This window comes from Triturus cristatus, chromosome 5_1, assembly GCF_964204655.1.
Source record: "Triturus cristatus chromosome 5_1, aTriCri1.1, whole genome shotgun sequence".
Taxonomy (NCBI): domain Eukaryota; kingdom Metazoa; phylum Chordata; class Amphibia; order Caudata; family Salamandridae; genus Triturus; species Triturus cristatus.
Genome location: NC_140587.1, coordinates 415036826 through 415061861, shown reverse-complemented (window position 1 = coordinate 415061861; position 25036 = coordinate 415036826). Strand labels below are relative to the sequence as shown.

Genomic DNA, 25036 nt, shown 5'->3' with positions numbered 1-25036 from the left:
TCCCACTTGCGAGGGTATCCACGACTTTGATAAACCACCTGCTTCGCATTATGACACCAGTCCATATAGGTTGGTGGGTGAGGCCTTTCCTAAAAAACCTAATGGTTTTTCACTGAACTAAATCAGTATTTACGGACACATACCTTTCCCTGCTATCTCTGGGGACCAGTTCTTGTTGATTGTTTATACTTATACCTAGGGGAATTGAACTGTTTCTCTTTTTTCTTCCTCGCTCTCTTATTGATTCTTAGAATAGGACCAGTTCACATCACACAGCCATGCTGCTACTGTCGGAGGCTCCGTCGCCCCCCATGCACATGCAATGTTCCTCTGAGACCCCCCAGCTAAGACCAGCCACAGCCGGGCCCACTGTGGCCATGTGATCTCTCCCGTAACCCCAAGGATATGCCACCTGGACTCCTCCACCTGGGACCTGCTCACCCACTACAGCCTCCATTATGTGGAATAAGCCCCTCCAGTACTTCTGAATCCTGGGGCATGCCCAGAGTATATGAAAGAAAGACCCCTTCTCGCCAAAGCTCCTGGCACATAACTCGGAGCCAGTCCCGTTAATACAGGCCTGTGCCATCCTCAAGGCATAGGACCTGTGAAGAATGTGGAGCTGGACAAGCCTAAAACGCGTTCTGATAGCTATTTCTCTGGGGCTCTGAAGGGTCTCCGCCCAGTCATCATCCTCCAACAGTCTCATGTCCGATTCCCAGGCCTCCCTCAGGGAACCCAGATAGTCCGGGGAGTTGTTTACCAGCTTTTTGTACGTGAGCGATACCGCTTTCTCTATCATGGGGTCTAAGAGGAGTCTGTCCTCTAGGGGGAGGGGGGGGGGGGGGGGGGGGGGGAGTTCAGGAATCGTAGTCCCTTCTTCCAAATAGCAATGCAGTGCAGAGCGCAGTTGTCGATACCTAAGGAATTCACCTTCACCCATTTGAAAGCCCTCCCGTAGGATATCGAACGTCACCATTTTTCCACCCTTCCAGACATCCCCAAGCACATCGATACCATACAAGTTGACTTTTGTTAAGATGTCCAGAGGCTTGTTTTTTGTATGCATATGCTGTGTTGGGCTGTTCTCCATCACCAACATTAGTAAGAAAATTTGATTTGAGGGAGCAAATTTTGTATGCTCCAAATTTAATTTTAGCCTAAACTTTAAAGGGGAACTTGCACATAAAAGAAAAAAAAAACAGACAGCCTGTTTGACTGTTTCTGAACCTATACTTCCCACTTATTCAGATGCTGGGGAACAAGCAATGCTATTTAATTATTACTACAAAGCTGTAACAGGAAATTTTGCCTTACAGGGTTCTCAGACACTGAAAAGACTTTTCCATGTACGTTCTGGATGGTACATGATAGAGCATATTGCAGGGGATACTGGAGAGAATTTGAACTTGTGTCCTTCAGAACATTGTTTTTAGCTTTTCTCTAAAGTTTGTTAACAATTGTAGGAAGCTGGCTCCGTATATATTATACCAAAAAGAGGTATAGTGTGTACAGCGTCCAGTGAGTCCCCAAAGGTATAGCAGAGGATAAAGCAGATAATACCTTACATTTAATTTAGTGGTAAATGGGATGAGCAGTTAGGCTTATCAGAGGGTAGTGTGAATGCATTTGTTGTACACACTACTGCAGGACAGAAACACACACTCTATGAATAACTCCAGGCCAATGTTTGCAAAAATACTACTTTAACCTATACGAGCTGGGGATACCTCGAAGAAGGTTGCAGGAAAGTACCAGTGGTTCAGTGATCACAGGCCCTGGGGTTGAGGTCAGCACTGTGGAGCCGCTAAGTAGCACCAAGACTGCACCACCAGCGGCTGCCGGGTGCATGGTGCAAAGGGGGTGTCGGGTGCCCTATAGGAATCAATGGAGATCCTCAGTCGGAGACAAAGGCTGCAGGCTCGGTCCAGAAGAATAGGTGAAGGAATCCAATGACTGGAGATGTGAGTTGGATATTGGGGGGGGGAGATGCTGGGGCACCGTCGGATGGGCACTCCATAGCCTGGGGGCTGCGGGTGCAGGGGTGTCTTGAGGCGTCAGGGTTTCTCTCACTTGATCTAGATACGGCCGGGGGGACCCTTCAGGTGTAATAGGGGGAAGTTCAGAGAGGTCGTCCAACACTGGATCCCAGGTCAGGATCACTGGGGAGCCGCACTTGATTGTTGGGCCACCTGGACTCATGCCGTGGGCAACAGGTATAGAGTGGTGTAAGTGTTGCGGATCCGCCTGGATCCAATGTCCCTGGGTTTGTTTCGTTCTGGACAAATCGGGTGTCCACAGAAGAAAAGAGTCTTTGTCGAAGGCAGCTCAGGTCTTTGGAATTCTTGGAAGTTGCTGGCTGTGAGACACGCCGGTTTCTGCAAGCAGGATCCTTGAAGCGGGAGACAGGCCGGTAGGGCTAGGGCCAAGTTAGCTGTCATCTTTCTCCTGCACTGCTGCACGGCTCTTCGGTCCTTCTTCTTAGGTCGTCGAATCTGAGGAACAAGGTCCAGGGGAGCCCTTAAATGCTAAATTTAAGGGTGTTTCACTCCGTCTCCTTTCTTTTACAAGAAGCCATCCATCACTGGAGTAAAGTAGGCTCTTAGATACTATGCCCATAGTATAGACTACTTTTCCCATCACCGCTAGATGCATCTGCCTTATTTGGTGTGGAGCAATGTTTGAAGGTGTCCCTTGTCACTCCTTTTACTTAACAGTAATGTACGAAAGTGACCCTTTTTACCATGGTCACCCCGCTTTTTGCCACGGTTACTGTTTTTCGACTGTGGTGCACAGCGCCCCTCCTAACCAGGCCCCAGTGCTTTTTCCCTGAAACAAGATAAAATGATCTAATTGTAACAATTGGCACACACCTTGGCCCCCCTGTATGTTCCTATTAAGTGGTACCCCTGGTACCTAGGGCACGGGTACCAAAGAGGGTCCCGAAGGGCTGCAGCATGTATGATGCCACCCTAAGGGACCCCCATACAAACTGCATGGAGCCTGCGATCACAGACTGCGTGTCATGGTGCAAACCAGGAGTGAAAACACCCCATGGCACACTCACTGTGTGCCATTCCAAAGTCACTGCGTGTAATATATGCTAGTCACCCCTACAGCAGGACTTGTAGCACTAAGGCATTGTGCATTATATTTTATGTGAAGACATATCTCCATTAGCAGATATGCCTCTGTGCTGTCTAGTCCAAATACTAGATGGTGCAAGAGTATAGGGAAGCCATCTAAGTATATGTACTGTGCACTGGCCATTAAGAGTTCACCAGCTACATAATGGCTTTACTAAAACCTATGGTGTTTGGTATCAAACACATTGTCTTAATAAATCTGTAGTGTTGCCAGAACAAGATTAATTATGACATGCACCCAGGGGGCACCTTAGTGCTGCCCCCTGACAACCCTATCACTATCTGGTGTACGGGCTGACTGGTATCATCCAGCCTGAAACTACAGACATGTTTCTGACCCGCTGCAGGTGAGAGCGCACACCCTCTGAGGCCAGGAACAATGCCTGCACCAGAGGAAGGTGTTCACACCTCCTCCATCAGGATGGCTGGTGATTTAGCATATCAAGACCAGGGGCTTCAAAGTCCCTGCTGCCTTTGATATGAGACCCCGGCTTCCCCCAGACCTGGGGGATGCCACCCCAAACCCTGTGGCCCATTTGACACCAGGACAGGCGGGAAATTATCAGGCCAGGTGCTGTACCAGGTTTGAATCACGTTAGGACCTGTGAGGTTTTTAATCTGGCATTGTGTTTTTTAGTTCAGTCTTTACTGCCAGTTTTAGCATGGAGTAGTACATTATGTCGTTTTTTTTTTTACTTTTTGCATTTCGATTTCTTTTGGCACCGAATATAGTTGCCGGCAATGTTTTGCAAAGACAATCACTTTACCTTTGATATTGCAGTCTTTTAAGGGCTTTCATTCTTTAGGGGTAGGGGAGAGGATGTGGTTAACGGCTAGGGCAATCAACCTCGAAGCTCGGGACACCGGATTGGAGTTTCGGCAGGGATGCTCAACATCCTGCGATTCTGGGCAAATCACTTAATCTCCACGTGCATAACAAAATGAATGTGTCCATCTGTAAAGCAACTGGTGCTCGCGTAAAACGCTCAGATACCATCAGGTCGAGTTTGCGCTATATAAAACTCCCCCAAAAATTTCATAAATACATGAAAACCTTTATACTTATTCTGTTATCTAATCTGCATAGTGTTGATTTATTAACTTTGCTTCATTTAATTGGACATCTACTATGGTGCTTGTAACTGGACATAAAAGCCTTCGTAAGGCTACGACATTATTTTCAGACCCATTCTTATGATTAAAATATCTAACTAATGCTTCTTTTATTTTTTGAGGATTATGCAATAGTGCATTACTGAGATGTCACCTCTTGATTTGCTCCTAAACTCATATTTAGATGAATTTCAGCACAATCAACTACCATGACATGTCTGGGCATGTCGTCTCTAAATTATATAGCCCAGATGTAGGATTTAGTTAGTAATCTATTCTGTGTGCCATGCCTACACAACACTACCTGTGGCATAGGTAAATCACCCCTTTAGCAGGCCTTATAGCTCTATGGCAGGGTGCACTATACCACAGGTGAGGGCATAGCTGCATGAGCAAGATGCCCCTACAGTGTCTAAGCCTAAGTCCAAGTACGTGAGCTGGGAGTTTGTCATTACAAACTGCACAGCTCCAAGATGGCTTTACTGAATGCTAGGAAGTTTGGTATCCCCTCTCAGCTAGGACCGCCCCTAAGGTGTCTCAAGTTTAAGTGACACCCTCCTTAGAAAATCCTCCATGAAAGGATTTTAGCAAATATGATTAGGGGATGCCCCCTCCCCAAAAGGGAGAGGGCATATTGAAAGGTGTAGTCGCCCTAAACGTAAGTAGCCCATTGGGTACTACCTGTCAGTACCTGTAATGTCCTTAAACTGAGTATTTAGGGGCACCCCTGAACCTTGATCGTCAGATTCCTGCGACCTAAGAAAAAGACGTCATGCTGAGGCCTACTGATTTGGCCCCAGCCCTACTGGCCGGTCTCCCACCTAAAGACTACGCGTAGAAGACGTCGCCTGTCCTGCAGCCAGCGACTTCCAGAAACCCGAGGAAGACTGCCTGCTCTTCAACAAATGCCAGATCTCCAGAGGACAGCGGCCTTGTCCAAAAGAAACTAACTCCAAGGACTCCGGATCCAGCTGGAACCGCGACACCTGCAGACTCTGCACTCAATGCCCATGGCCCGACTCGGAGTGGCTCACCTGTCCAGTGAAGTCTCCCCAGCGGTTTTGACCTCGGAACCATCGGTGGTTGACCGCTCCTGGACTCCACGAAGACGTCTGCAGCCTCATCACGAAGGGTCCCCCTGACCGCAATCAAGTCTGGTAAAGATCTTTCAATGTCTAAAGGCATCCCTGCATCCTCAGTCCCCCAACTAACTGCTCGAACACACTGCCACAAATAGAGCTATTAGCATTATCTACTTAAGCCTCTGGGGATCCACTGGACTCTGTGCACACTAAACCTTACTTTGGTATAGTATATGCAGAGCCAGCTTCTTACACTGGCCCATAAAGTTTGGTACTCCCCAAGGATTTTCCAGGACTGTACTATCACCCATTGCCTCTGCTTTGACTCAAGACTAGATAATTGGTTGCTTCCCTCAGACTTTGCCCAAAACACTCCTCCAATTAGGAGAGAATGCATTTCCTGATGTTTGACAAGCATTGCTACAATTAGGAGGAAATATATAGTTCTTCTAGTGCTTCCATTACTTTCCCAAGTTTTATGGCTGGTAGGAAGAGGCAAGGCTAATCAAAAAGATATGTTGATCATCCCAGGACAACTTCTACTTAGTTTGCCGTGTTGCTAGGCTACCATGTACAACACAAAAAGAAGGGGCAGGGTGGGTTACAGGTGCCTGGGAAGAAAACTGGTATGGAGGGGTATAATGGTGCCCCATGAATGTGCACAGACGCACACAAAAATATAAATGGGTTGTGGCATGGACCTCCTCTCTTTCATCTTGCTTGTGAGAAGTCCTGCTGGAACCTTTGTACACTGTTCGTAAAACACATTTGATCAAAAATACTTTTAATAGGCGGGAAATACGAGAAGAGATGTGGAAAAGGAAGATGGGAGTTGAGGAGATGTGGGATCAACTAAGGTGCAAGATTGATGGGCATGCCTCCCTTTCAAGTACTTTTCTTTGGTGATCACTACATTTTATGATTAGAAAATTGTTACACACTTTTGCGTTGTTTGTTTTGAGTGGCACAGGGTTTTTTGTAACAGATATACACAGGTTTGTTTTTGAGCATGTCCATAGTTATTTTTAGTCACAGTTTGGCTGATTGCCTCTATATGTCCTTGAAGCCCTTTCTTTTCAAGTGCCCCAGTACATTCAAAGGCAACTGGGTTTTGTGCTAGAGGTTCCTTCCGCTTCCTCACGTTTGATGGGTTTGTTAAGAAATCTAGAAGAAAGGGTGGCATTTTGCTAGCATTCTGGATACAATGATTTTTCATTAGGAACCAAATTTGTTTCTTTCTGGTTCACCTATTTCAGAATTTACAAATTCCTCTATTTACAAAAATATAGGAGGTGAAACGTTTTTATCAAAACGTCAGTCACAGACATTTAGATTGTTAGAAACGTTAATGTTCAGCTATTTTAAAAGCTGAAAAGCAGTACAATGTGAATAACCTGTCAAAATGATCTCTTATTTTAGTTATACATGGAAAAAGTTGACTTTGTGCAGAGTGACTGTATTACTGTTTATGGTGTTTTATAGACTCCGCTATACGTGCCATCCCTTTTCCTGAATGTGCTCTTAGCGATTAATTTTTAAGGTTGAGAGTGTCAAGCGCTCTTAAAGAACGATCTACTGTGAACACACTTGCATTACACTAGTCACACTACTCCTCCCAAACAAGTCGAAATGTTGGGATTAGATGTGAAAAAAAACAACTAAATGTGTGTTTTTCTTGGAAGAAAGAGCGAGGAACTAGTGATAGCTAAGGAGTGAGGTAGCGACCAATGTGGTCATATAACCTAACAACACAATTAATGTGCTACTCTATAAATGGTAGCATTCTCGCAATATATTTCTTTCTTTCCAAGACCAACAGTGCAACAACAACATTGGGACCAAATGATGCAAAATTGCAATTTTATCTCAAGTTGGTGGGTAAAAAAGTGAATTGCGTAATGTAATTTGGCCCAAAACCTGCAACTGTTGCAATAAGCATTGGTAATGCATCAGTTTCGTCAATGTAATGAATAAAGAGCTGTTTTCATCAATCATCGCACGGGAGTACCTCCCTTACAGATAACACAGAAGTAGAGAGGATGTGGAGCAGCGGCCAGAGCTGCTGACTCGAGAGCTGGGGATACCGGTTCGAGTCTCGGCAGCGCCACGCAACATCCTGTGATTCTGCGCAAATCACTTAATCTCTCTGGGTGATAAATTGACATATAAATATGCTGCAATAGTACAAGGTAAAACTTCATGAAAACTTCGTTCCGCCAAAGCGGATGTTAACAGTATTTTGGCGGCAGGAATCTGATAAGAGAAGCAGCGAGAAACAAGCATTTGTAAATGAAGGAAAATATGCTACAGCCAATAGAAATGGAGAAAAGGTAAGTGGCATGCACAGGAACCAATGAGAAGCCAGGAAAGCGAGGAGGCGGGATGTAAGTCCCTTTTAATTTTATATCAAAAACAATAGATTTCTCAAGTACAGCGCAAGCACTGTGCAGGTGAAACCTAAAAATCACTCACCTGCTTTTATGTAAATATCAGTTTTTGGTTAGACTTTACAGTACTGTGTAAGATATATTGCCCGAGAAATTTCCTGCATAAGCTATAATCTGTATAAGAAAAAGAAGAAATTAAACATTTAGTTAAGTGGTACCATTTTCAAATGATTTATGCTTGTTTTAGATCATTGGTATTTTACACATACTTCCCTGCAAGGTTTCTAAATTTGTCTTTCAACTTTAATGTATTCCATTAGGTAATATCAGCCATACTTAGTAACGCCGATAGTTTGGGTTCTTTCACTGCAAAAACAGATTCCAAGAGCTTCACTATTACACACGGAACTTGTACTTTATGGACAGCAGCAATGCCAGCACTCCCACATACTGCACAGGTACAACACAGATGCAGCAGTGTAAGCAGTTTTAACATTGGAAGAAGCTGTGAACACTCCTTTACACTCACAAATGCCAGGTAGAGTATGTGTGCTGCTACTCACGCATCTCTGCCTCACACACTGAACACGTACAGTATGGCAGCAGCAGTATATGCTAACTTACATACAAATGTGCGGAATTAGCAACAGCTATTCAAATTTTCTTAATAAGCATAGGTACTAGCAGGCAACAGCACATGGTACACTAGAGACAGCAACAGTGTATACTTCAAGTCACTTAAACACACCTGTGAAGAAACACCACCAGGCAGTAACAGTGCAAGCTTCCCCGGCATACACCGGGCCAGGACTCCATCTACTGGCTTACCTTCTCATCATGGCCTGGGCGTCAGAGGCCTGGTGTTAACTGTGGGGGGATTCCCCCTTCAGCCTCAGGAACACATGAATTCTATGTTTTTAGGGTCAGGCGGTGGGGAAGCTCCACCAACTCAACGAGCCCAGGCAGCATTATGCATTCGCCTGTGACATTCACTGTGACGCAGTGACTAGCCTCAGAGGGAAATAATACAATTGTATTTAAGTATTGTCGTACATAACACAAACTCCAATTGAAAGGTGTTTCAGAGCACTGTACAATCAGGTTACGAAGTTACAATGGCAGCAACGTGAAGCCGAAGAAATCCATCATTCAAGGCATTAGCCGAGACTTAAGAATCCAAAGGTATTAATACCCCTAAAATCGTGAGAAGCAAATACGGAACTACCCGCCCTGAGGAAGCCCCAGGCCGGATGGCCTTGTAGGGGGCGAAACATGTGTTGGCTGTGCCATCCCTTTCTCCATGTCCACTCTTATGAATAAAGTACAAACAAATGACCCATTCCATCGGATCAAACAGTACTGATTTGGAAAATTATTTTCCCCTGAAATATACGACCAATACTCTTGCCCAGACACACTTTCAGAATTCTACTTTAAATTAGGGGGATAGGGGCCTCTCCCCCTGTTATGGTCAAGAACCAGCACAAGAAGGATATATGCTTATTTTACGGCTAGTAAGGGATTGGGACCTTTCTCCCCTCAACTTCCTGAAATTGCCTTCTCATAATGGCCTGGGCGTCAGAGGCCTGGTGTTAACTGTGGGGGGATTCCCCCTTCAGCCTCAGGAACACATGAATTCTATGTTTTTAGGGTCAGGCGGCGGGGAAGCTCCACCAACTCAACGAGCCCAGGCAGCATTATGCATTCGCCTGCGACATTCATTGTGACGCAGTGACTAACCTCAGAGGGAAATAATACAATTGTATTTAAGTATTGTCGTACATAACACAAACTCCAACTGAAAGGTGTTTCAGAGCACTGTACAATCAGGTTACGAAGTTACAATGGCAGCAAGTCTACATGTAGCTACAGAAGCAGAAGGCAGCAAATAGGGAACAGTAGGCCTGTATGATGCAGGGCTAGACAATTTACATTATACGAGTGCAGCAAAGCCGTACAGGGGTCATAATATATCACCGCTGCAGAGCATCAGAAATGGGTAAAATATAAACCAAAACAAAGTGCATAGGTGTAGGTAGAAATAGTGGCATCATAAAATCAAATTTGGTGATCAAAGTTAGCTAGGAGGGTGGCAGGGTTTTGAGGCACTGAAGAGTCAGGGAGAGATAATGAAACAATACTCAACCAGACAGGCTAATAATTATTACAGTCAGCTATGGAAGGCACTAAACAATTTCAATTTAAAGGGTCCATAACAATATGGAATAAGGTCGCAATGTATAGGCTTTTCCAACAGTAGTACGGAAAGCAAAGAGCGGAAATTACAGGGTATGCAGAAGTTGCAATTAGGAATCCAACTGCAGATGTTTTCAATAGGAACATTCTTCATATGAGGGTATTCTAGATTTTTGGGGCACTTCAGGTGAAGGACATGAAAATCGTGACCTTCTTAGAAAGGAGAGCGAAGCAAGACCTTCCTCTTTCCAACGTTTAGTGTGAGAGCCTTCAGCTACAGATAACTTCTGGGAGAGAAATCTAGGCATTTGGAGGTTCAAATCTTTGTACGCGAGAAGTACATTTCACATGGAGCAGTGTGCCTCAACAGGAGCCATTTGAGGTGGACAAGCGCTGGGTTGGTATGATACAGTGTTATTTTTTCTGGTGACAAACCTGGAAGCAACATGAAGTTCAGCTCTTAGTGGGCTAAGTCAGTTTTTCGGGAGGCCAGTGAAGAGGATAGAGCCACAGTTAACCAAGACTTCAACTCCTGTTTCAGATCCTGATGGAAGGAAGCTTGCTTTTAATTTCTGAGTTTATGAAAACTGAATCAGGTCAACATAGCCATAGATTGGATGTGGGTCAGGTTTTGGTCAAGGAGAAAAGACCGAGATGTTGCCATGGTAGCTACTTTAGAAATTATGTCAATAGTCTTGAAAGTTTAAATCCAAAAATATTAGGTTGCTGGGTCAGATTTCGGGCTTTGGAGACGGAATTAATTCTTGAAAGCATTACATTATAGGCACTTTCATTTGATCCATTAGTAAGCGCAATGCAGTGAAAATGCAATCTTGGATATGGAATCAGGAAAGTCATGATGCAGGTAATGTTTGCCAGTGTGTCATCAATGTACTGATGAAATGAAATGTCAAAATCGTCAAGATTTTCTTCCAATTGTTCACCATACCGGTTTAAAACGATGAGTGCTATACTTGAACATGCTGATACTCTGCAAAAAATGGGTGGAGCCAAAAATAGCATCACCAACTTTCAAAACTTTGAGTGCTTTAACAGATAGGAATGCTTCAGCGTAAGCATTTGAAGGTGGTTTCGATGTGTAGTGCACTAAGTTTTCTTTTCAGAAAACCACCATTTACTGGAAAATACCTTTTTCCCCCATAGAGTAGAATTTGCAAATGTGTAGGATCTCCTTTAATGTGTGCTGTGGAAAGTGGTTATAGTGAATCAATCCCAGCAATTAAGCCATGCTGCAACTAAGCAGTGCCTCAGCGTTCACTGAAGTTACTTTTATGCAAGTCTTGTTAAGCTGTTGAAGACATCTAGCAACAAGACAGTTGATTTTTGTGGATGGTACCTCATACATGGCAACATTTCAAAAGAGGGAAAAGGGAAACTTTGAAAAAAAGACAAATGAAAAATCGGGGGAATATATTTCACCCAATGACTTATATTGAAGTATAGGCAATTTTAGGCAGTAGACAGCTAAAATAAAGCAATTTTTGGCTTTAAAAAAACTCTTAAGACACCCACCCGACTTAGGTCTGTAGGCATCTATAGTTAGTAAAGGCATGGCTTCAACTGTATCAATTGTTTATTGGAACTGGCATTTACTGGTGCAGTGGTGTTCATTAACAACAACACTGTGAGAGGCCTAGATTCTGAGTCTGGCATCTGTGTAGTGTTTCTTGAATGGATGACGGGAATACTGAATACATTAGCTTCATCACTGGAGAACAATTTGGACACCTTTTCCCAGTTAAGGTTCTCTTCTACATGCCAAACAATTATATAGTGTATATTTGGACTTCTTGCTGGAGTCTGGGACCTGCAGTGTCACACAGAATGGTGAAGCTTGCCACAGGTCAAGCATCAAAGAAGACTTGCTTGACAACCAGTGGCATGAGGAAGAATTCCATCATTGCATGGGTTCTCCTTTGTGGTGTATTATTCATATAGCATGATTTCCTTCTTATAAAGTGTTCTTCAGGTAACATGCGTTTCCTAGAAGGCTAACACCATATGCCACCCATGGCTTGTCACAGAATCAAGAAATGCTGTCTAGATTCATGGCTCCATGGCATTGAGGGTTGTCACTGATTACCTTCACGGTGGCTGCACTTACATCGGACAACTGAATCACTTTTGCTGGTTCAAGGACATGGGATGGCACGATGATTGGTGCCTGGGCTTTATGGAGATGCAGCCATAGATTGTTAGGGCTAGGATCTCCTGTACAGGTAGCTGAATGTGGTGTCTTAGTCTTGTGTCTCTCTCCCTTTATAGAATGCCTACATGTTACGAGTGTAGTGTTTGAAGCATAAAGCGGATCTGAACTAGCTGTTGGTGTTGAACTTCATTGTGACAAGTACCATATGTGAAACCTATGAGAGTTTGGACTACTTGTTACAGAGGCGCAAGTGTTGTCAGGGTGGCATAGTCAGGCAGCATATGAAGGCTTGTCCTTCCGCCAGACAAGTTGACCCACCTAAAGTCCTTATTGAAACGAGCCAGAAGTATGTTATTGGCACTGTGACTGCCTCCAAATAATCTGAAGTATCACACAGGAGCTCAATGAATGAATATCTTATAAACACCATCTAAATACATTTCTAGTCCTCATATGTTTTTCTTTTTTTCTAACTATACTGTTCACCAATGGTCTAACAATGCATGGACCACGAACAAAGACACAGTTGGCAACACAGCACTGGCTCAGACAGACCCTGCAGCTTCTCCTTTGTCAGCCATGTCGCTAATTGTAAACAACCACACTTTTCATTACAATGTGGCTTATATGAGTTTACAAACTATAACATGTTAATATCTCAAACAATGTTCACATGGCTGCATTGAAAGTGACCTCTGACAACTGTCAGCTGGGTTGGTTAGACAGGTCTTCCATTCATCCCTTAGTGGTCTTGGTGTTCTATAAGTTGGCAACCTGGAAATGCAAAGTGCCAACTTAAATAGTCTGCATATTATCAAGCCCAACTGAATCTAGCGCCCAGCACAAAGCGGCTATCCTGTAATTCCGAGATACAATTATTCCGGGTAAAGCTGTGGCTTAACAAAACTGTGCTGCGAGCCCAAATCACCCTTCCCAATGTTTTGGGTACGCCTTTGAATTTTACTGACGATTAATTATTTACCACGTAATTTTATTAGAGAAATTATATTTTTAAAGGGGATGTTTATCTGAAGGAAACTAGAACAAACTGAAATTGCAAGGGTATTGATACATTTTTCATTACTAGCAAAGCTCTCAGCCTGTCAAAGTTCAAACCACGGTCTTCTGACACTGCAATCGCAGTCCGCAGTGAGTTTTCCACTGAAAAGCACCGAATGTCATATTTTGGACAGTCATGAAAGGAAACCCATATGGTTTTAAACTTTAAATGAGCACAACAGAGAATTAGCCTACAACAAATCACGTTTACACCACTACATCAAATAGACAAGAATGATGTGTTTTTTTGTGTTGCAGTACAGCATTCCTTTGTGTCAGTATGTGAAGGATGCCCTTTAATGTTAAAAAAAACCATCACGCGATACTTCCGTTTCTAGCAGTCAAGTGGCAATATGTTACCTATGTAGGCAAGCGCTTTAACGTCTCGCAAAGGAGTAGTAAGCTCTATAAATATTACAATACAATAGAAAAATACACACTTGTTAAAATTACAACACGTTAAAAGGGGTCTGTCTCTCCATCATGCAGCATAACGCCATCACACTGACCGAATAGAAAAAATGCCGTGTTGATGAAAACAGTTACGTATGAAACTCGGTTCTCACAATCGTGCAGATAGCAGGAACCCAGCAGAGCGGCTACGAGAGGACCAAAACAGAGCGGAGAAAAATACGCCATGGCCGCCACCGCCGCCACCGCCACCCCCGCCTCACCTTTACCTCCGCAGTCCGGCAGGTTCCAGTCCCTCCGTATCCATATCCGAGCAGGGGAGCGACGCTGGGGAACGGCGATCGCTTAAGACAATTTTGTTTACTGTGGGTCGGATACGCGGAAGATTAGGGCCCGCTTTTAGACTTCAGCCACTGCCGTCGACTCTTCTCTGCAGTATGAGGGAGGGGGTGCGCCATCTACAGGGCAAAACAGGGGAGGCCTGCCAGGCTGCCTCAAGTGGAAAAGGGAAAGAAAATAGACTTCGCTTTGTTACCCCCGGGGTACTGCTTGAAGATTATCGCCTCAGGGGTACTCTGGCTTTGCCTGCGGGTTACTCGACGATAGCTTGGATGTACATTTTAGGATTACCCAATGCCGTGCCCCCTGCCCACAAATGCCACAACCCTTCCTCATTTCGTTTTGAGAGCTCTGTGTTGTGTGAGACGAAAACCACCTTACTTCTCCCTGCGTGCCTAATACTACGGAATCTAACAAGCATTTGTAATGCAATAGTTCTCGCATTTACGCGTGTTTAAGCTATTGGCATTCTAAATGACAATGCTTTTTATTTATGTTTTAAAAACGAAAACAAAAATAAAAGGCATTGTTATTTGCAATGTCAATAGCTCAAACTCGCGTAAATGCGAGACCTATTGCATTACAAATGATTGTTAGATTAGTGAGTAGAAACGCTCCCTTTCGGCCTGTGTGGCAAGTTAATTAAATAAACAAGCGCGGCTGCTAAAGTGAAAACGGACCGTGCTGCAAATAATAAAAAAATAGTGCTTACCGACTTATGAAGGAGACCGTGTAACACCACAAGTAAAAGATCCAGTCCTCATGGGAGGTAACAAATGGCGACACGGTGGTAACAAGGAGGGACTAACAAGCCTCATTATCAATCGGAAGCCAGCATTTACCAAGGACAATGACATCAGCAAATCAAAAATATGGGCGTAGAGAAGACGAGGCTTCCACAACGTAACTCGACAACTGCATGCCTCGCAGAGCGAGTAGCGCATGCTCGCTGACGCTAGGCTCGCCCTAATAAAAAACGAAATAGCTTGTCAGTGCCTAAATGCAATACTGACCTTTCTGACAGAATGTGCATGCAGAAAGTGCCATGCTCCTGGACAAAGGTGTCTTTAATTTGCCTACATTGGTTATATTTGTAGGTGTAAATGTGTCGTGTGTTAGTGCTAGTTGCGGAGATTCCCAAGGAGGCCCTCTTTCTTTGGGTAATCATACCTTTTTTTAGTTGAAAATTTGTTTATTGATTTTTTTTATAGAAACATAGGTCATATATTCTGACATACAGGAATTCAATTCTTAGGCGCAGGAACCATTTGAGGGGTCAACCTGACACAATTAGCTCATGACCATAAAATCAAATGAAAACATATAAAATAGAAGAATAAACAACACAACTACAGCGTTATCATGCGTCCTCAGCAGGTGGGGGTGAAAGAACAGCAATAATAGTCATTACATTCCCTATAAGTGGGGTAGGGTGAGGGGGAGAAGAACAGAGGATAGGGCACAACCACTGAGATGACAAGGCGAGTCACACCAAACCATTGAAATGTTAAATGTACAATCTTTTTAGAGGTGTCGTAACTCATAAGTCACGGACTCCAGCACTTCTCACTTGGTCCTTCTGGTCATATACATCCACAGGGCGAGGGTGTACCAGTTGGCTCTGTGAACTCGGCAGGGGTCAACTAGGTAGCAGCCAGCATGGGCAGGATCTCCCTCCGACAATCTGTCATCAGAGTCAGTCTCCCTTTCAGTTTCATGATTGCGTAATTTAGAAATCATACTGCCCCAGATCTCAAGGTCTTGCTCTGCATTGTTATCTGTACGAACTCTCCGGAGTCTGCATTCTTCAGCCACTGTCCACTCAGGCGCGTAGCTAGGGGGGGGCGGTGGGGGCGGACCGCCCCAGGCGGCACTATATTTAGGGCGGCTGCGGCGGCCTTTATAATTTATTTAGGGACACAGTGTCACTAAATAAATTATAAAGTCCGCCGCGGCCGGGCAGCCCACTTTGAGTGCAAGCAGCGCGTTGATGACCGTTAATCTGCCCAGTGGCGTAGCTAGAGCATGTGGCGCCCGGGGCTATCCCACAGATTGCCGCCATGCACTTCAAAGAGGTCCAAGAGACACGTAGTATCGCCGCTAATAGTTACCTTGATCATGCAACTTACATGGACATACATGACACAGTCCAAGGCTACACAGTTGAATACAGCGGTGACTGGCAAAAGAGAACACACAGACTGCATGATCTATCTGGGGACTCAAAAAAACCGCATGTGACATCCATCAGAGAGCTGCGTGAACAATTACCTGGTAATCCCCTCAACACAATGCAAACATGCACATACATGACACTGTTCATGTAACCTTCATCTACAGCTGACATTAAATGACCATACATCTCTTCTTAGTCTTATAAGGACCAGTAAAACTCACTCTTTTCCAAATCTCTTTCTAAATATTATCACTTTCCATGTAATGTTCCTTTGATGAGAAGAGGACCTTGGGCCCCAGCCCCATATCAGGCACCATCGGGCTCCACTTTGCTTTTTCCCGGTAAAAACATTAGTAAAACCACCTTCAAACTTAAAACATTGAATATAGCAGTAAATATAATTAGCATGCACTTTAAAGTATGTTCCACAGTAGCCCTTATGACCCGACTGCTAATTAAATAAACAAAAACAGAAAGGCCCGCGTATACTGTTCCCATCCCAGCCTGCCCCAGGGCCGTCAATCTCGGAGAGCGCGCGCCAGCGCTACCAATGACGGCCCTGGGCTACATTTTTGCCCGGCCCTCGCGATGAGAACGTAGCGGTGACGCGTCACGCGCTTCACCACTACGCACTCTCGTGAGGACCTTGTGGCCTGGGGCAGTCTGCTCTGCTGCGTCTGTGGATAATTCAGTGCAGTAGTAGGTAAGAGAAAGTGTTTTTCTTTTTTTAAAAAATGCGCAGGCCCAGCAGGACACGTACTTCGTGTGCGCTTCGTTTAAATAGTTTTTATCATCATCATGGCCGATGCAGGACAACAATAAGACAATAAAAGATGCCCCAATAACGCTGGTGATTAATGATTCGCTGGAGAGCAATTATTTGTCTGTTAGTAGTTTTTAAATGCAGATGAACTGTATTTTGTGTGGAAGCTCAGTGGGTTGCTGCGCCAGCTGTTCACGCAATGTGGAGCAGCCAGTGCAGGAAATGAGGGGGAGGGGGGAGATGCAGCAGCTATGGTTTAGCCGGCCTTTGATTTTGAAATTTCCATTCCCTAGATGGAGTTATGCATGCACATAAAAATTACAGATGCATCTGTCGTCTTTTGGAGTAATTAAGTTGGGCCCCTCAAAGGTCAGTGGCCATTCGCCAGTCAGCTTTCTACTTCATGTTGAATGCCAACTGAGTCGCCAAACTTAGGCTCCCAAATCAGGCACAGACTCCCATTTTTTCCGATTTGGGAAATGCACGGCCCTAATTATATCCTTATTTTTTTGTGGCAAATTTATTGGCGAAGGTGAGCAGAAAGTTCATTAAAAGAGCATGCTAGCTTCTCAAAATAAGTGAGCCAGCCTCTTCAAAGTAGGCAGAAACTGTTAATGCTGACACTGTTTCCGGAGTGCCAGACTACAATGGAATTTCAATATTTCACATCAGGTGAGCAGAGTCCCCTCAGGATTATGTATGCAAGAGTAGCGCGGCATGCATCCATCATTACAATCGTTTTTTCCACATACTACCCTTCAAAATGCACCCGACACACCATGCATGATGGTCGAATCTTATCTGGACAGCAGGTGGTATGGTCTGCCTAAAACATCTGTATGTAAAAACGTACTACACTTTCAACGACATATCTGGTATAAATAATCAATCCTGCAATATTCAAGAGATAATGTCCTAAGGACATTAGCTTGGTGACGAGAGTGAAAGTGTTTGCTGTTTATATATTTACTCTGAAGTTCATATTGAATCAGTATTCCAGCCATGTGGACAAGTGCCACAGTGCACTAGAGTGGCCACGGACTACAAGTGAGGCCATTATGGCCAGCACCAAATCTATACTAACGCGAGAGATCAAGTTTTATTTTTTTTCTGGTGACCACGTCCTGCTTTAATACACATTGTCATATTGGGATGGGATAGAATGGTGTGAATAATAAAAAGGGAGAGAGCATGTTGTTCCAGTCTGGTACCTCAATAACCCAATCGCCTGTTAGCCTCATAACTTCCCTCTTGTGACTTCCGGTATGATGTAGAACAGACTGGGACAACTGCATGTATACATCTCAGACATCACCCAGGTAGCAGACATTCCAGATTACCATAATTTCTCAATAAGATGTACTAGTCACTAGGCGCCCTCTTCTATCCCGCTTACTTCAACTCCACAGGTAGAATCTGATTCTAGAGAATGTTCTCAGAGGGAAATATCCAACTTCAAGGTTCAGAAATTCCCAGAAAATCTGTGTGAAAGTGAAAGGGTTTCCCCCTCATTCCCCATTTGTCATTTCATTAAGGTTTATGGATGTCAGATGTAGAAGGCAGGGCCCGACGGGGTCGTTGGTCTACCTGGCGGTGAGCAGCACACACAACAATCGGTGTCAGCTCGGCTGGTGGTCACGTGCGGCCCTAGCCCTTTTATTTATACCCTCAGGCCGAGCCCCGCCACGAGGGGTGCCTGCAGACACAAAGTATGGGAGAGGCCAGGTGGCTCTCTACACTAGACACAGACCCAGAGTAATGCTCAATGTAAATAGAAATCACCGATCCCACAGGCTGGTGCTAAAACCCACAGCCACTATGAAGAAGGATAAAATGAACACTGCCCACTCACAAAGGCATTTGGGAGCATGTAAAATAGTTCTCCTGCAGTACTTTTTTTTAACAATACATTTTTATTGAGTTTCTTCCGTACCAATAGGGCGAAGCCCAGCAGGGATAAGACATACACAGGCGTGTAGCTAGGGGGGGGGGGGGGGCGGTGGGGGCGGACTGCCCCAGGCCGCACTATATTTAGGGCGGCTGCGGCGGCCTTTATAATTTATTTAGGGACACAGTGTCACTAAATAAATTATAAAGTCCGCCGCGGCCGCAACGCGCGGCCCACTTTGAGTGCAAGCAGCGCGTTGATGACCGTTAATCTGCCCGCGCAGCGCTGCCCGCGTATACTGTTCCCATCCCAGCCTGCTCCAGGGCCGTCATTGGTAGCGCTGGCGCGCGCTCTCCAGGATTGACGGCCCTGGAGCAGGCTGGGATGGGAACAGTATACGCGGGCGGCGCCACGCGGGCAGATTAACGGTCATCAGCGCGCTGCTTGCACTCACATTTTTGCCCGGCCCTCGCGATGAGAACGTAGCGGTGACGCGTCACGTGCTTCACCACTACGCACTCTCGTGAGGACCTTGTGGCCTGGGGCAGTCTGCTCTGCTGCGTCTGTGGATAATTCAGTGCAGTAGTAGGTAAGAGAAAGTGTTTCTTTTCTTTTAAAAAAAAATGCGCAGGTCCAGCAGGACACGTACTTCGTGTGCGCTTCATTTAAATAGTTTTTATCATTATCATGGCCGATGCAGGACAACAAGAAGACAATAAAAGATGCCCCAATAACGCTGGTGATTAATGATTCGCTGGAGAGCAATTATTTGTCTGTTAGTAGTTTTTAAATGCAGATGAACTGTATTTTGTGTGGAAGCTCAGTGGGTTGCTGCCTCGGCCACAGAGATCCTTGTGTTACTTGCAGTTCAGAAGTTACAATCCTAACATAGGGCAGTGACCAATGAACTGTCACCAAAGAGCTGCATACAAACATGAATGGTATAGATTTGTTTTGTGATATAGTTAGAACTTCCTCAGTCTTTCATCATTCTAATGTTGCTAAAATGAGGATGTTTGGTCAGAGATACATTTTTATCAGTAAAGCTGACCCCATGGAATACTCTTTTAAATCCTAAGGTTGTGTTTCTCCAGACCAAACCTCTCAAAATATACTGCCCACCAGTATGGATGACATGTGATTCCTACACCTTGTAATCCTCATTGGCTTATGTGACATTCCCTGTAGACTGATTTACATACTTGTATGATTCATTGTCTCTGTATAATGTGTTCGTGGTGTAAAGTGCTGACATACTACACTGATATGAGTAGCGCTAAACAACAAATGCATATGAGAGAGGGGCTACGGAGCGATAAGGGGCACTGGTGGAGGGTGGCAGTGAGGAAATCTGAGGAGGAGGTAGTTGGAGGGGCTGTGGAGCGATGAGGGGCACTGGTGGAGGGTGACTGCAGGGCTCGAGTCGGGGTACCAGGCGGGTGGATGGCGTCCCCTCACTTATTTTAACGGGAGCTCGATAAATGGAGCCACACATTTACTCTTTGGCCTCTCTAGGGCGAGATCGAAGCTCATTCAGAACGCTGCTCACGCGCTGGCTTCTCTGATGCAATGGCATCTAAGGGGTGAGCGAGGGGAGGCAATGGGTCTGATGGTGCAAGCCACCTTTCGTGACATCACTTGCTGTTGTGACGTCAGCGTCCCCCCACTTCTTTTTTTAGGACTTGTGCCCTGGGTGACAGTGAGGGAATCCGAGGAAGAGGTCATGGTGTGGAGGGGGAGCTAGGGTGAGATGAGGAGCACTGGTGGAGGGTGCTAGTGAGGGAGTCTGAGGAGGAGGTCATGAGGGGGAGAGGCTACAGAGTGATAAGGGGCACTGATGGATGGTGGCAGTGAGGGAGTCCAAGGAGGAGGTCATGAGGGGGAGGGGCTATGGGGTGATGGGGTGCAGTTGTGGCGTGAGGCAATCTGAGGAGGAGGTCACTAGGGGGGCCATGGAGGGATGAGGGGCACTGTTGGAAGGTGGTAGTAAAGGTATTTACGGAGAAAGAGGTTATTAGTGTGGCGCCAAAAAAGACTTTCGCATCAGCGCTATAGCCGGCCCTGTCATGGCCTTTCTGTTTTTGTTTATTTAATTAGCAGTCGGGTCATAAGGGCTACTGTGGAACATACTTTAAAGTGCATGCTAATTATATTTACTGCTATATTCAATGTTTTAAGTTTGAAGGTGATTTTACTAATGTTTTTACCGGGAAAAAGCAAAGTGGAGCCCGATGGTGCCTGATATGGGGCTGGGGCCCAAGGTCCTCTTCTCATCAAAGGAACATTACATGGAAAGTGATAATATTTAGAAAGAGATTTGGAAAAGAGTGAGTTTTACTGGTCCTTATAAGACTAAGAAGAGATGTATGGTCATTTAATGTCAGCTGTAGATGAAGGTTACATGAACAGTGTCATGTATGTGCATGTTTGCATTGTGTTGAGGGGATTACCAGGTAATTGTTCACGCAGCTCTCTGATGGATGTCACATGCGGTTTTTTTGAGTCCCCAGATAGATCATGCAGTCTGTGTGTTCTCTTTTGCCAGTCACCGCTGTATTCAACTGTGTAGCCTTGGACCGTGTCATGTATGTCCATGTAAGTTGCATGATCAAGGTAACTATTAGCGGCGATACTACGTGTCTCTTGGACCTCTTTGAAGTGCATGCCCCCCCCCCTCCAGGGGGGGGGGGGGCGGCAATCTGTGGGATAGCCCCGGGCGCCACATGCTCTAGCTACGTCACTGTGTCCACTCCAGGAGATCAGATACCCATTTACTCCACATCAGAGGAATCAGGCTAACCCAATGTATAGCTATGTACCTACGGGCTAATACCAACCCCAACTGGGCAAATTTGTACTGCATTTTGTCCCCTTCTTGGGGAGAGGTAACAACCCCAACAGACAATGACGGATTGTCAAGTCTGCATTCACATATGTTACTCTGCGCACCTCACATAGCACTGCATCCCAAAAAGGGCAGAGCAGTTGACATTTCCAAGTGACATGCCTGAAATCAGCCGGGATTACATTACAGCGAATACATCCCACAAGTCTCTCCGGGTAGACCCTGTTCAGGCGCTGCGGTGTCAGGTAAGCTATATATATATATATATATATATATATATATATATATATATATATATATATATATATAGATATCTCACAGCAACTCGCGATATTCACCCGCTTACGCGCGGAAATCACCAGCGTAGACCAACTTTTGCAGCATTATTATTTTATTTCCTCTGTGTCAGGACGCGTTTCGGCCGTCCAAGCGGCCTTGGTCACCTGATCATACGTCACAAAATTGCCCATTTTTAAAGTGCAAGTGCAACATCGTCATTGATAGACATGGAAAACATACTATTACTTATATGTACATAATGTATCATACTTAAAAACTTTTCTTGCGCACATATTAAATTCCCCATATATTGAGGGAATCTAAAACATATGATAAAGGCATGAATGCCCTATATACCTTATATGTATATTGATAATAGTATTACTCAATTTCATTGTAAAAAAGTATGGATTCAGCAATTTATCTGCCTTTCTCATGAATCAATTTGTTGCACAGTATACTGTAATATTAAGTGCTCACCTGGACTATTGAAAAATCAAAGTTTTTCAAAATAAAGTGCTATCATTCAAAGTATATAAAATACTTAGACGCCTAATAAGCTAAAATTCAAAAAAAGTGACAAGTGCATATAAAATCATTGCATAAATACCTTGGACACAAATTTGAAAAAACTACAATTTCAGAGATAAGAGATATAGTTCATCATTATGGAGGTAGAGTGTGTATGATCATAGAGAGTAAAAATACTAAAACAAAGACAGTAACCCAGTGACATGCCTAAAACAATCAATAAAAAGACACATAGATAAAAACTACCCATGAAATTCTTAAAACTAACTGGTTAAAACAACTGTAAAAAACAATGCCCTAGGACTACAGCCCCCGTAAGAAGCAATTATCACTCTATTCCTGTTGTAATATTTGGTACACTACATTCCCAATTTATTTCATAAAAGGGTGTGTAAATCTTCAGTTGTATTCAAACCACCCGGCCACTTACAGTTGAACTCCAATATATAATTGGTCTCAAGCCTTCGTAGGGCGGCCTCCCTATCCCCTCCTCTCTTTGTTATGGGGATGGATTCAATGGCAAAATAATGAAGAAATCGTGGATCACTATTGTGTGTGGTTTCAAAATGCCTTGCAATGGGATAATTCTGATCTTTGTTTGTTATTGCCCTTAAGTGCTGTAGAATTCGCTTGTGGACTGCCAATTTGGTGCTGCCCACATATTTAAGATGGCAGTCACATTCCAGGACATATACACAATATTCAGTTTTACATGTCAGATGTTGTTTGATTTCTCTGTTGATGTCAGAGAAAAATGTCCTGTAGGTTTTGGTGTTGATACCAAATTGGCATGCCCTACAGCTTGAGCATTTATAAAATCCTTTTCTAGCAAGTAGCCAGCTCTCCTTTTTACAAAGCTCCTGGCTATTTTTGGCCAAGACATTGCCCATACTTGTAGGTTTGCGGAAAGCTATGGCTGGGTTAGGGGGCATTATCCCACCTATCACAGGGTCATCTCTGACAAAATGCCAGTTACGTCTTACGATATTTCTCAATTCCTTTTCCTGTCTTGAATAAGTTAAAATTAGGCGAACTGGCTCTACTTTTTCATTTACAATCTCAGTTTTATATTGAAGAAGTTCTTCCCTTAGCTTGAGCTGTGACTTAGTCATAGCTGCTTTAACTACTCTGGGGCTGTTTCCTCTATCTAAAAACCGAACCTGGCTTTCACTTTGTTTTATTTTCATGTCCACTGGGTCACTGCATATGCGTCTGATACGGAGCATCTCCCCATACGGAATACTGTTTATTAAATGTTTGGGGTGTGCACTCGTGGCATGCAGCAGTGTATTGCCTGCGGTTGGTTTTCTAAAAAGGGTAGTTGCCAGCGTATTATTGTACACTAAAACCTGTACATCTAAAAACGTCACTGAGCTTTTACTGATGTTGGAAGTAAAATTTAGGTTAAGATCATTGTGGTTGATACTTTCTACAAATTGTAAAACACTCTCCTCAGTACCTCGCCAAACAATAAAGAAATCATCGATAAAACGCATCCAGGAGACTATATTGCTCTTACAGGTTTGTTCATAATCACGCTTGAGGACCAGCTCCTCCCACCAGCCCATAAACAAACAGGCATAGCTGGGGGAAAAGCTGGCCCCCATAGCCACACCTTGTACCTGTTGATAAAATTGGTCATTAAAAAGGAAGTAATTATTTTCTAGACAAAAAGATAACATACTGAGCAGCATTCGTGTGTGTTCTGTATGTTCCATCGATCTTCTGCTCAGAAAATACTCAACTGCTCTTAGACCATCCATGTGCCTGATGCATGTATACAAGGAGGTCACATCCAGTGTCACTAGTAGTAGATCAGAATTCCATGCTAGATCTTTGATTTTATTCAAAAAATCACTAGTATCTTGTATATAGGAATCTAGCATCTTCATGTGAATCTGTAAAAAGTAATCTATATATTGGGAAAGGTTTTCAAGAGGCCCATTACATGCTGCAATAATGGGTCTTCCAGGTGGAGCCGTTAGGCTTTTATGGACTTTGGGTATGAAGTAAATATATGGAACAAATGGATGTTCTTTTTTTATGAACCTATATTCATCCCAACTCAAAAGTCCCAAACCCTTCCAAGCTAACAGACTTTGAAATAACATATCTTGCATTGCTTTATATTTCAATAAATTACTTTTCCTGTAACATTGGATGTCATTTAATTGTCTATATGCTTCCTTAAGATAATCCGATACTGGCCATAGGACAATGTTGCCACCTTTGTCCGAATTTCTTATTATCAGGTCCCCTTTCTGCAATTTCTCCATCAATTGTTGATACTTTCTTTCATCATTAGAGTATTTTTTCTTTTGTCTGTTGTTGGCGAGGGTCAATCTTTTAACTTGCGCAACCACATGTTCATTGAATGCATCCAAACCGTCACTTGACGAGATAGGAATAAATTTGGATTTTGGTTTGAAATGGGTTTCCACTTTTTTCTGACCCATAAATGCTGATGCTTCCTGTGTGGTACTGTTTTCCCCTGAAGCAAGTTGACACATGTCCTGCAAGAGGCCTAGATCCGAAATCTTCAAAAATGGAGCCTCAATTTCATTAGTTGAATTCAATCCTTGATCTGTGGTGACTCTTTGTAGATGATATTTCTTAAGCTTGAGTTTGCGGATGAATTGGTATACATCAGC

At 44.1% G+C, this 25036-nt stretch overlaps 1 protein-coding gene across 2 annotated transcripts in view; it reads right to left on the bottom strand.

The window, feature by feature from the left end:
- ANKRD46 (ankyrin repeat domain 46) overlaps window positions 1-14036 on the bottom strand; it is a 49034-nt gene extending 34998 nt beyond the window's left edge. The window contains exons 1-2 of one of the 2 annotated variants that reach the window (XM_085605170.1): window positions 13834-14036; window positions 7814-7902 (exon numbers count right to left, since the gene is read on the bottom strand). The gene's annotated coding sequence lies outside the window, so the exon portion shown is untranslated. Of the gene's footprint in view, window positions 1-7813; window positions 7903-13827 lie in introns of both variants that reach the window. The other variant, XM_085605169.1, reaches the window with a different exon arrangement.
- Between the last annotated feature and the right edge of the window lie 11000 nt (window positions 14037-25036).